Source organism: Hoplias malabaricus, chromosome 1, assembly GCF_029633855.1.
Source record: "Hoplias malabaricus isolate fHopMal1 chromosome 1, fHopMal1.hap1, whole genome shotgun sequence".
Classification (NCBI taxonomy): domain Eukaryota; kingdom Metazoa; phylum Chordata; class Actinopteri; order Characiformes; family Erythrinidae; genus Hoplias; species Hoplias malabaricus.
In genome coordinates, this window is record NC_089800.1 from 14,486,598 (window position 1) to 14,499,361 (window position 12,764).

Sequence of the window (12,764 nt, forward strand, 5' to 3'; positions counted from 1 at the left end):
ATAATTAATTAATTAAGCCTATGCAAAGATCTGATAGGATGATATGTTTTCACATTTCCTTTCCTTTCCTGACCAAAGCTAAGATATGATCTGTTGTTTATTTTTGTCATGATTAACATTTATACGTATGGTATTCGGCAGGTGCTCTTATCCAGAGGTACTTAAAGTTTTGTCAGGGCTAATGTATAATAAGGGGTCTTGCTCAAGTCTTCTTGTTTAAAGTGGGAACCTCCCCCTAATCTGCTGTCTGGCCGGCAGAGGTTTTATGAATTAAGCTCTTCTACAAATATTAATCATAAATTCAGTTTTACCCTCTTTTCTCTGGAATGTGTTACTACCACTGAGTCTAAGAAAAACCTACATTAGAGGCCTCCAATATTTGTAGGTGTTTAGTTACAGACAGTGACTCAGTTGTTCTCGTGTGGAATAAGTCAGCAGTAATGTACTCCTTTTATTTTTGGTCACTTTGTTGTCAATTAACCATATATGGGTAAGGCTTCATTTCCAGGACAGAAGTGAAACAAAGACACTGTTTAATAGTTATAGGGTTAGAGTTAGGGTTAGAAAAGATCCAGCCATGGGAAGTGCTGTGGTCAGAAACTGACCATTGCAGATGAGTAGGAGTACATCATAAAGGGCCTCTAGCCTTTAAGCGTTCACAACCAAATTATCTATTTAAGTAGCCAACATTTAGATTTTGTATTGATACATAGTATATATAACCCTTTTCTAACTATCACGTCTGGTGCAAAACATATTTTTCTTTCTTTCTTTCTTTGTTGCTGTTTAATACCCATACTCTATTTAATAGTCATCACAAATCCCAACCAATTGCACACAGTGCCACAGGCCTTTGGAGGGTGGTGGCAAGCTCATGTTTCCTCCAAGAAATGTGAGTCCAACCCACTGCTTCTTTTCAAACTGCTTCTAAAACAAAGTTACTGAAGAGTTTCAAGCACTGGAGAGTAATGCAAACAGCCTAGATCTGTCACATCAGTCATTCTACGCAACTGTCAACTGTGATCTCTAGAGGGTTGAGACAACGCTAGGGATCAAACCAGCAATTTCCTGATGATAAGGCCAATGTTTAGGCCACTGGGCTACTCAGGAGCCCCCTTTGGTCTAAGCATTTGTATTTTTATATATTAATATTTGTGTATAATTGAAAAATAAAGTTCCAATTTAAAGAAATGTGTCGCATGTTTTCTCCATGTTCATTATGCATTAAAAGTCGTCTTCAATTCTCTTAACTTTTAAAATCCCAACCTTGAATCTGGATCCAAGGACGGATATAAAGACCTCTCTCCTGAAGTTAGACGCATCACAAATAGCACCTCGGATGTGGTTTATATAAAAAGCGCTGTAAACTACCGTGGAAGAGTGTTACACACAACATTGTGCGGTTTCAAACTTTGGGAGCTGTTTAAGGCTGTGGTTGAAAAAAGAGGCAGGGTAAAGCTGATCAGGTGTCAGAATATCACATGTACCTCCAAAAATGGCAAGCTACAACTAAACACTGCGGTACGGCAGTCATATATTTACAAAATGAGGTTGAGACCAGGCTGCAGTGTATTAATAACTAAGTTAGCCTCTCACATAATTCAGTGAAGTCAGCTATATTAAGATGCCCCCAAATGTGGACACTGGCTCTTGTGCAGCTGCATTTCTGTGGAGATTATACAAACTGTGGTCACAACTAGTCGTCCAACATCAATACCTGACCTGAGTAATGTCCTCAAGGCTGAAATGATTGCTTTGCTGAAGAGTAGAGGGTATTACTGCAGGAAAGCAAACAAGTTGCTAGGCTAGGAGTTTTGTCAATACAAAAGAATAGGTTGTGGGTTCTAGTCCAGCTCCGGGTGACTGTCTGTGAGGAGAGTGGTGTGTTCTCCCTGTGTCCGCATGGGTTTCCTCCGGGTGCTCCGGTTTCGTCCCACGGTCCAAAAACACATGTTGGTAGGTGGATTGGCAACTCAAAAGTGTCCGTAGGTGTAAGTGTGTGAGTGAATGTGTGAGTGTGTGTCACCCTATGAAGGACTGGCGCCCCCACCAGGGAGCGTTCTCACCTTACGCCCAGTGATTCCGGGTAGACTCCGGACCCACCGTGACCCTGAACTGAATGAGCAGTTACACACAATGAATGAGTGAATGAATGTTCAACGGAGCAGCGCTAAAATCCTGGATAAAAACAAAAAGCACTCTGCCATTGATGGTCGCTGTACACATGTTGTTTTCTGATGTACAAGAACCTTGTTCTAGCAGCATTTCTTTTGTCAGAACTGAAACAGAAAGCCCTTGTACAGTGCCATCCACATGAAAGAGTTTATCATCACACCATCACACTCACTCAGTAGTCTGTTAATTTAGAGGAGATCCACCTTTTTTTTATGGGGTTCCTATGAGATGTTTTTCTATAAAAAGACACATACACGTGCCCACACCTATGCAGTAACTTGGAATTTTTATTTGCATCTTTTTTTTCTGTGTCGTTTCTGTAACACATTTCTTATGAGATTTCTATAGGATTTGGGGATTTTTATTTTTTTCCATGAGGTCTCTTCGGGAATACATTTTCTATGGGGTTTGTACTGGGATTGATTTTTGTTCTATGACCCTTTTATGCATTGTGCTTTTCATATATTATTTTTTTACATGATTGATTTTTCTAAAGTGTCGCAGTCACACAGCTTCAGGGACCTGGATGTTGTGGGTTTGAGTCCCGCTCGGGTGACTGTCTGTGAGGAGTTGGTGTGTTCTATCTGTCTGTGTGGGTTTCCTCCTGGTGGTCTGGTTTCCTCCCACAGTCCAAAAACACACGTTGGTAGGTGGATTGGCAACTCAAGTGTCCGTAGGTGTGAGTGTGTGAGTGAATGTGTGTGAGTGTGTGTGTTGCCCTGTGAAGGACTGGCGCCCCCTCCAGGGTGTATTCCTGCCTTGCGCCCAATGATTCCAGGTAGGTTCTGGACCCACCGCGACCCTGAACTAGATAAGGGTTACAGATGAATAATAATAAAGATGAATGAATAAATAAATGAATGAATGATTTTTCTAAAGGCTTCAGTGGATTTATTGTGATTTCTATGGGATGGCATTTTTCTATAGTTTCTCTGGGAATGTTTGGTTCTTTGTGGTGTCTTTGGGAATGGTTCTATATATAAAAAGTAAGTGAGTAGATACTAATTTTAATCTTAACCTTAAGTAGGAGTGTGCAAATGGATCAGGAGACTGTGTGATAATTGGATTAGTGACATTATGGGCTTGACTGTAGATCAGAATGCTAATATTGCTGTAACTTCCTGAGCTGTGGTTTGTAGAGTAGCTGCAAATAGCTGCTTTTATCTCCTGCATGCATCACCTTCCACTTCAACAGAAGCTCCACCGGCCTTCTCACTTCCTCCTGACACTGCCTCATGTCTCAAATTTGTCACAATTACACGCAGCAAAGTGAGAGCTCTTCAGCGAAAACACATCATTCTAACCTAAGGGGTCATAAGACTTGACCCTATGAGTTAATTCAGCACCAGACGAACGGACGCGTAGCAACCAGTTTCCGTGAAACCTTGTGTAACTGTGTTCTTAAATGTTATTCATGTTTAGTTGAAAACAACATGGTCACTTTTAAGCAGCACCCACTTCTATCTGTTGAAAGAGCTTCTTTATGCCGTTGAGTCAGTTTAAGATAATGAGGTCATTTCCACTGCATGGTCATAACATGATTGTGCTTTCATCATCATGTGTTAACGGTTAACGATGTAAACATGTTTAAAAATGTTTATTTGTGTATGTTTCAACAACAATCATTTGTATAATTAGCATCGCCCAAATAACGTCACAGATTGGTAATAAGTTTGTGAACGCATGGTAATAATATGGTAACAAATAGTTTCCTAATTGAAACTTAGTAGTTAGTCAGTGCTGAAACGATATGGTACTGCAGTTTTGTTTCTTACCTGCTCTAACTTTAAACGGTGAGTTTCAGTAGTGTGCTGTACATCACTGTGATGTATCTTCAGTTGATAACATCAGTTCTTGATTTACATGTGCAAGGAATTCAACTCTAGTCATTATTTCTTACTGATATGTGCATATATTACAATATTACCATATTATTACACACTCAGTACCAAACAAAATTAATGATAGTTGTAAAATATCATATTGTGAAAAATAAATAAATATATTTTAAGCTACTTACAGAACTGTGCATATGTTTTAAGCAAAAAGTTTAAACCCATTAATCTTGAAACTAATCTTGAAAGTGTTTTTATTGATGAATAACAGTTTCACATTACACTGGCCTCTGTCAGTGGGTGGAATATAATGAGCAATGAGTAAAATCACTCAGTTCTTGAAGTTAAAGTGAGATACTTGGACAAGGACTAAACTTGATGGCCATAGCATTTTCAAACTGCAGATGGCATTTTTAGTAGTGACCCAGAGAGATTACCGATCGGTGAAGTGGTGACAGGGTCAGAGGCACCCAAGACTCATTGTTGCCCAAGGCCCATTGAAGCAACAGGAAGAGAAGGGGCCAGTTTAGGCATGTGGCCTTATATTCAGCCAGCTGTGATGCACTGAATAAAATTAAAATGATATTTATTTATATATAAAACTCATTACACTACATCAGATAATCATTAAATATGTTTATTCAGCCCTGTAATTTCACACAGTACTGTACTCTTAAAGGCGGGAGATGAAGAACACGATGAGAGCTGATCTGGTCATGTGTCTGACTGGGGATTTCCTCTTTACTGCCTATATGTGACTATGAGTAAGCTACAATCACCCTATGGTTATTTGTGTCCTCCAGACTTTAAAATAAATGGAGTTAAATATAACGACCAGGTTTGACCAAGAACTTTTTTCCAGAGGCCTGAAACAATAAATTCCCCTTAGCAAAAAGTTTCTAAATATTTTTTTAAAAAGCAACATACATTTTGTTTTAAATCTTATAGCTTCTAAATTATGCATGTGTTGTTTTTTTTTTGGGTTTCTTTTGACAAACTTCACAAGTATTTGCCTCCTTAAATGGGCTCTTATTAAATTGTGGAGTTGAGAAACTCCGTTCTCTGGAGTAGAGCAGCTACAATCAATACCTCTGAGATGAGTTGGAGTGACAGAATGAGTTGTGATTCAGAACTAATCATCCAGTGTCAGGACCTGCCCTCACTTAAGCTCCCATTTGATGGGGTTCAGCCTCGGCATCAGTGAGGTCAGGTAAAGCTGCTGTGTTGACAAACACCACTTTATCCCAAAGGTACAGAACCTCAAAGAACACTATTCCCCCCTGCACCATGGTGGATTTATACCCCTCTTGCTGACGTTGCACAGTGGGCATCGACAGCTTAGATTCTGCTCCAGTGTGTCCCATTTCATTTCATGTTTTTCACTTCACTGGAGAAATGTGTTTGTGGAGTTCAACCCCTCTGTCCTCAGTGGGTGCAATTTAAAAGAGCAGAATTCACTCGTTATAAGTCTACAGCTCCATAGGTTAAGATTCAAGTGCTAGGCATAGGTTTAAACCCAGAGTTGTTCTACATTATTATGGTAACCACTGTAAACATTAAACACACCAAAGGAGGTGGTTCGTCATTCATTGATCTTAATAAACTGGAGTGGGTGGTAACTGTGCTAAACCATGACCTTTAAGTAATGCTTGAAGCCAGATGTAACTGTTTTACAATGTATTCTTCATTCATTCATTCATTATCTGTAAGTGCTTATCCAATTCAGGGTCGTGGTGGATCCAGAGCCTACCTGGAATCATTGGGCACAAGGCAGGAATACACCCTGGGGGGGAGTGGCAGTCCTTCACAGGGCAACACACACACACTCACACACTCACATCTACAGACACTTTTGAGTCGCCAATCCACCTACCAACGTGTGTTTTTGGACTGTGGGAGGAAACCGGAGCACCCGGAGAAAACCCACACAGACACAGGGAGAACACACCAACTCCTCACAGACAGTCACCCAGAGCGGGACTTAAACCCAAAACCTCCAGGTCCCTGGAGCTGTGACTGCGACACTACCTGCTGCACCACCGTGCTTAAATTTTAACACCTACAGCTAAAATTAACTATGAAAAAAGTTGTTCCCAAAAATATTTTTACCCAAGGTCACACTTCATATCTGTTTATTCGTAGTGTGTGTCTCAGCATATGATCCTACTGCTCTGTTTGTCCTGCACCACATGACAGGGCCTCACCGTAGTGACACTAAAAGATATGATCACATCAAGTTGCTGAAAGTGTGAATCCCTCTGAAGATCAGAAGATCGTTTACTAAATGTTAATTATGTGTTATAATGGCAAAATAAACAGAAGGCTAAAGTGTGTGAAACAAGACAAACCACACACCACAGACAAATGTATTATTCAACACAGCACTATAATATTTACTGCAGATAAATCCACTCTATTAATATATCATTTATATATATATTAATTTTGAATGCTGCACACATACTGCTCATATACTACCTTTGAAACATTGTACACATGGGCCTTCACCAAGTCTAATTCCTTGTGTGTGTTATGTACTTGTCACGATAAAGAGAATCTGATCCTCTGGATTGAATTCCACAAATGCTTCAACACTTATGTAAAATTATCTAGTTAAGTGGAATCCCATAAAAAAAACTTGCTGGAAGTAGAAGCACACACTATTAAGCAAGAGTGATTAATATCAATGAATAAGCGGTCCAGTATTCTTGAATGACAGCACATGAATGTGTCACAGCATTTTATAACATTCACAGAGCTGTGCAATACATTCCATGCTATTCATAAGACAGACTTCTCCTTTTCTGATCAAATATAAAAATGCAGTGTTTGAGTGGTCAGTATCAGTGAAGTACAGTAGAGTGTCCAGTCCTCCAGACCTCATCAGCAGCATTGCATTTCAATATGTCCTCGACAAACATGATCTTCCTTTTATTTGCAGTGGCTATTCTGTCCAGCAGCGTTCTCGGAGGTGAGTGCTCTAATATCACACAATCGTTTAAAATGTACAGTGCATTTACAGGAAAGCTTATGTGCTGCTTAACTTTCTGTAGAAGTTAATATAACGGGAATACCAATTGTGCACATTTATTGTGTTATTAATCAAACGTAAAAAATCGAATTAAAGTTGTAATCAGGGGTTTAGTTTAAAAGCAAAGACAAATATATAATTTTCAGTTAAAAAGAATATAATTGAACACATTCAGGACTGGAATAAAAAGTAAATGCGATGCTTCCTGCATGTTTTAGTGCACAAATTATATTTTATTTGTTTTATAACTAATAAAATGAGCCATAATATTTCTTTTTCTGTAAAGTGTTCATATGTACAAAAGTGTGTTCCATGAAAAACATTTGACAAAACAAAAATGTTGAACAGATGTTGGTAGGGTTTTCTGCTTCTCTTGTGAAGTTAACACTACCTGCACTCTGCTCTGTGTACCCAGGATACAGGGCTTGAATGTTAGGTTTTGGCATCCGGGGGTTTGTGGTGGGGTGGGGGTGGTTATCCAAAAGCAACAGTGTTTAAGGAACCACTGAGTGCTCTGAGATAACTGAAAGCAAATATTTTCTATTAATTGAATTCTTCTTACAAATATATCAATACAATTTTACTGTGGATTTTACTGTATTTATATAAATGAAATATCTACTGCATGATTAACTAACTGTAACATTACATATGCACTGCCTGTGTGCATTAGAACACCAAGAGGATGTGGATGCATGTGTTAGTGAATCATATCCTCCTGTTACTTATTTCAAATATATCTTGATGTTGTTTTGCAGTACTCTCTAATGACAAAAAGGAGAAAACTTGCTGTCCAAAGACCACTAATCATGTGGCTGGCAAAATTGCAAAATGTGATCACCTTCCAGGTGGTGGAAAATGCGTAGAGGCTTATCTGTAAGTTTCAAGAAATAATTCTGACTCTTTGTTTTGTGTGAAACTATCAGTAACACTTTCAGTGAACCTGTTTATACATAATTCTTATAATATCTGCTGTAAATGGACTTAACAGCATAGACCAGAACACTTTCATAGTGCCTTAATGTTTACAGTGCACTCAACAGATGTTTTCATGTATTGTATCATCTGGTAAGGAGTAAAGTCATGTTTTAAAATGTGCTATGCCCATCATATAACAACTATTCAGAAGCATTTCATACATAAAGTAATTTGATGTATGCCATATAACAGGTAATTGAATATTAATATGAATAAGTAATCTGTCCTCTGTGACTGAAGATGAAGATTTTACAAAGCCATCCTCAATAAATCTTTGATTAAATGGAAGTATCCCTTGCAAACACAGGAACAGTTTTTCACTCTTGGCTTCTCAATCTTTGCAGGATCACCTTAAAAAATGAAACACAACACTGCATCAGTGTGAAAAGTAAATGGATCACTAAGAAACTGAAAGCGGTAAGTCCTGAGTATTTTGGCAGATTCCGATTCAGTCAAAGCTGGATAAAAGAGCAGGATTCCCACAAAGGATCCTAGACAAATCACAATTTTATTAACAATTTTAAAGAAAACATCTATAAGAAGCTAAAACTTATGCATAGCAGGTTATAATAAACATAACTCATCCCTTTTGTTTAAAAAAAAACAAAAGAGGGAAAAAAGTAAAAAATAAAAAACAGTATATTATGTTATATATATATATATATATATATATATATATATATATATATATATATATATAATTCTATGCTAATATGTGTATATAGCATTGCTGTTACAGAATATTTATGCTTACTTTTTTCCCCAACAGAAAGGCATAAAATGTGCCTGAATGAAGAGAAGTGATTGAACGAAGTGATGGAGGTTAAAAAAAACTCTCTTTCAAACTTTCCAAGACACCATCAACAACCATAACACCTGGAGGATCCAACTCTAAATCAGCGAACTATTCATCTCTTTACAAGCCTTTTTTTTACTGAGGAATGAAACTGAATTTTACTTCCATTAAGAGAGTATTTCTATATTTTTGTATCCCAATAGTCATTTTACATAGTAATGTGTTATTTATTTATTGAATGTAATGATAAACTAAATTTAATAATTATTTATTTTAATGTTACATGAAAAAAAATGTGTATTTATGGAGAATTTTTATTTTTGTATGTGTGTACGATACAATAAAAAAATATTCTTTTAAACATAAATGCATTTTTCTCATGTGCTTTCTTTATTCATTATGAATTCAAAATAATTAACTAAAAATGATTTAAAATAATATAAAAGAAGAAAAATAAGCCAATAATATTTTTAGCTCCAAAATACAGTGGCATCCGAGGCCTCAGTGGCCTTAAAACACCCTCATCATAGATTAGTTCACTTCTCTGTGTTTCTTTTAAACATTCAATGTTATGGTTTCTCTTCACGTGGATGCATCATGAAAAATGCTGATCGGGTTGATCAAAACCTCAAGGATTTGACTTATTCCCAGATCATCATTGCTGTAATTCCAAGGCGTCATGTTTACTTTCCACATATGTATTGTGCTAAAATGAAGAGGACAATATAAAAACTTACAGTCAGCATGGTCTCACTGTCACACCCTGGTCCTGTTATGTCTGTTTTCCCAGCCATGTTCTCTTGCACATGGTTCTGTTTATTTTGGTTCGTATCTCAGTCTTGTTCCAGGTGTCCCTTGTCTGTGTTGTACATTTAATTTCCTTTGTGTGACTCCTTCTTTGTTGAACATTCCACCTTCGTTTTGCTCTCTCCAGTCTGTGTGTCTCATCTGTTACTCATTCCCTTGAAGTCAGTCTTTGTATCTCTGTCTCATGTCTGTTTGTGTCTTTACTTAGTTTAGGTTTCTCTATATCTGTCTCTCCAAGTCTAGATCTCTGTTTAAGTTCTCTCTGTTTAGGTCTCTGTATAGCTCTCTTTGTCCAGGTCTCTATTTAGCTCTCTTTGTCCATGTTAGTCTCTTTAGCTCTCTCTGTCTGTTTACCTTCCTCTGTCTAGGTTTCTCTGTTCAGTTCCCTGTCTGTCCAGTTCCCTCTCTATCTGTCCAAATCCCTCTGTCTAGGTCATTCTTTGTCTAAGTATCCTGTCTAGTTATACAAATCTGTCTCTGTTTTGTTATCTTTTGTAATCAATAAAGGTCATTGTGTTATAGCGTGTGGGTCCGCCTCCGTCAGTCCGCCTGGTCCTGACACTCACAATGAAACATACTTGACCAAAAGAGCATCCCCAATATTCATACACTGTGTATAAAATGTAGTTCACCTTTCATGAATATATACATTATTATTGCAATGACTGCCCAGTGTAAAAAATCATATTTAACAAGTGTGAAACTCCACAGAGTGTTAAAATAAAGCTAAAATATCAAATACATTATCTTTACTAGAGAATTTCTAGTACTCTACGTTACCTAAATATCAGATAGTTGATGGGAGCACACTTGCAGTGATTGTAAAATAGCTAGGAGTCATAACATGTCTTTACATATGTGTACATAAGCATATCTGTACTTATCATTTAAACCGATGTGCCAAAAGTCAAGAGCTAGCAGTATGTAAACTGATTATGAAGTGGTGTTACCTACAGCTCTAGTGGTGAGGTTTTATCTTGTGCCAGAGGGACGAAATATTCCATTTCTGAAGTCGTGTGGGCATTAAACATTCCTCTATCCAGAGAAATGACCTCGGTTGATGTGTATTTACACAAGGTGTAATACTCTGTAAACTGTAAAAGCAAATGCATTGTAGTTACGTGGTTGTTACATGCGTTTCTACTGTTTACTGTTTAACTGCACAGAGTCCAAATGATATCCGAGACTTAAAGATGTGAAAATAAAAGTTTATTTAGACACTTTTGAAGCTTGCTGAATTACAAGAAATAGTAGTATGCAATATTAAGCAAGAATTGAGATCTGTGACCACTGATAAACATCTTCACAAGATGTCCCTGCAATATGTGTGTGCAGCATATTTCACAGATTCTTATCATTTCCTTATTTCTGATCAAATATAAATATGTGGTTATAAAGGGTTGTAGCCAGGAGTTGTGAAATATCATTGAAGAATAGCACCTCTCCTGCAATCCCAGTCCTCCAGACATCAGCAACTACAATGCATCTCAATTTGACCTTTAAACAAATGCTTTGCCTCTTTTATGCAATGGTCTTCTTGTCAACTGCTGTGCACGGAGTTCGTAGAGGTGAGGAATCTTTATTTAATTCTGTGAAGTCTGATATATATATATATATATATATATATATATATATATATATATATATATATATATATATATATATATATATATAGTGTAATATTAAACTATAGACATGTAATCATTTTTTATGATGTAAATCATATTAATTTTTTATTAATATTATTATTTATTTATTATTTTTTACATTGGTTGGAAAAATAACATGTAAAAGCTGTAAAAGTAAAACATCCAATAGAAAGGGTCTTAAACTCTCTAAATTAATTCTCAAAAAAAAAAAAACCTAGAAAAAGACAAAAACAGGTTAAACTCACATTGAATGTTTTGCTCAATATATTGTACATTTCATTTTCAGTTTGTTAAATGTAGCACAGAATTTAGAAATTCATAGTTCCCTATAAACTTTATTTGAAATATAATCTCACGTAACATTTATCTCCAGGAAGGAAATAATCAAACTGTTTAATGAAATTCCAAGACATTTTTGGGCTGTTTCTGTTGGTCTAGAAATGTATACATTTGTTTTACTCAGATTTTTAATCTTGTTTCGTAGTAAAAAACAAAAAGGTACGAACATGCTGTCCTGGTGTCGTCCCTGGTCCAATCAATGGGGATATTACGAAATGTACACATGTCCCAGCCAAGGGAGGCTGCACTGAGGCTTATGTGTAAGTTTTGTGTGTGTGTGTGTGTTGGGGGGGGGGGGGGGGTGGGGGGGTTTAAAGGGCTTTTTTCTCTCTAATTATAAGAAGATATAGAAATAAGACCCATTAAATGTTTAATTAAATGATCATGTCAATCAGGAAGAACATAATGTTTTTCTCTCACTGTCTCTCAGCCTCATTCTGAAGAATGGATCAAAACACTGCGTTGATGTGAAAAGTGACTGGATGCTGTCCATTCTGAAGAAGGTAAAAAGCAAATTCAGATTCAGTCAACATTTTAAGATGTTTATAGGTTATTAACGGTGTATAGATAGAAATGTGTATTATGCAAAATCTTTTTCTAAAAGCAAACTCTCCAGTTTTAGTTCATAATATAAAATGTGTGCAAAACCAGCATCAAAGTGCATTTGCTGTAAAGTCTTATTACCAGGAGTTCACAAACATTTGCTTCTGACGTAATGTGGTGGTATTTCACTTCAGAACGAATCTTTAATGAGAGACCTATGTGACACATTTCATAATGCTGATCTTGATGATTGCCTTCCTTCCTCACAGGAGGGCACACCTTGTAATCCCACAACCAAATGAAGAAAAGAAGCATCCAGTGTGATGTGTTGCAACTATGTACTGCTTTCTTCATGTGTCTTTACCAAAGCTCTGCAAAGTCATTCATTTTTTCTCTAATATTTTTATTAAAGATTTAATCTAAACTTCTCCCAGTGACAGAATATTTACATTATTTTGTACCCCTAAAGTTCTTCAATGTCTCAATCTTTTATTTTTGAAATAATAGTAATGCTTTTGTAATTTACTTTACAATCATTATGCATACTCAGCAAAGTTCAATTTAATTGCATTGCATTAAAATGAATATGTGCATTCTTCTAGCATTCAGTA